Below are 1,493 nucleotides of genomic sequence, written 5' to 3'. Positions count from 1 at the left end.
CCCTGTCTCTAAACGTTCTGAATCCAAATCTGGGCGAGGTTGATGTTAACTTGTATTTTACCAGGGTCGATAAATCAAAGAACCAAATAAATAACTGGCTAATAAATTTGAGGTCTTGAGCTTATGTTAAAAACATTGTTATATCGTAGAAAATCTCTTATCGACAAAACTCGTACCTTCCAGACTTCGCTGAAACTATTACGTTCATTTCATTTCGTGATGTGTTAAAACTTTTGTCACTCACTCCTAACTAATCAATAACATATTTCCTCTTCGAAAGTTCGTTCATGACCAGCTCTTATAGGCCTCAGTTTTACAGAGAGAATAAATAAATTTATCGATATTATTTATAGATTAAATCATGCCCGATCCTAGTTTCTTTGTAACAACCTGTTTAAAATAAAATTTAATCTACATGGCAGGAGTTTAATTTCTATAAATCTATGTCACATCAGGGACCTATTCTAAAATAGGTTATGTTTAGTCATCATAAATGGGGTCAATCTGAATTTAAGAAGGGGACATATTAAGAAATAGATGGAATGATGATATATATATATATATATATATATATATATATATATATATATATATATAATACTATAAGTAACCAAAAAATGAAGCTTGAAAATGACTAATGATGCCCAATCGATGACTAATGTCAAAGGCCAAAATCAATCAACATGAATATAACACTCGCGTGACCGTAAGTGTTGCAAGTAAGGAAACAACTGAGGCCTATAAGAGCTGATCATTTACAAACTTGAAATAAAACAATGACGACTTGATCACAGTTATACAACTAAAAATTGTGACACCTCAGGATATAAATTAAAAGTGAATTTAGATGTTCTATGTGTTTTTAAATGGCTGAAACTGCTTTTCCACATTATAACAACGCAATTCCTTCAGTTTCAACACTTGGCATCAGATTAAATCACGTGTTAGATAAGTGTACCTCTAAAATTATTATTATTATTATTATTATTATTATTATTATTAATATTATTATTATTATTATTATTATTATCATCATCATTATCATCATCTTTAAGGCAGCTGTAATAGCAAACAGTAAGGCTACAACGTCAAATTTTGTTGTCTACCTTTATGCTCTGTGTCTGAAACCTACTGGAGTTGACTTCACTTTCGTTACTCTGGACTTTACATGCATTTATAGAAACTAATTATAAATTGCACATGGGTAGAATGGCACAAGGAGCAGAATGCTGGAAACATGTCCCATTTCATATGCTGCACCCATAAAATTTTTTAGTGCTTACAAGACCGTGTAAAAGCAGGGAGAAAATGAGAATTTATTCTGCTTAGATACAGAGTACAACCACTCACAACGGTTTCTGTTAAAAGTTTACATGGTGGTTTTAAATTTGGGTCTGCGCCTAGTTAGCACTGCAAGGCAAAATACAGGCCATCTGACGAGTTTTCGAAGCCTTTCTGTCAACCAAGTTTCACTCGTAATACTATGGTCAACC

Source organism: Octopus sinensis, linkage group LG2 (genome assembly GCF_006345805.1).
Source record: "Octopus sinensis linkage group LG2, ASM634580v1, whole genome shotgun sequence".
Lineage (NCBI taxonomy): Eukaryota > Metazoa > Mollusca > Cephalopoda > Octopoda > Octopodidae > Octopus > Octopus sinensis.
Note: the sequence above shows the minus strand (reverse complement) of the source record.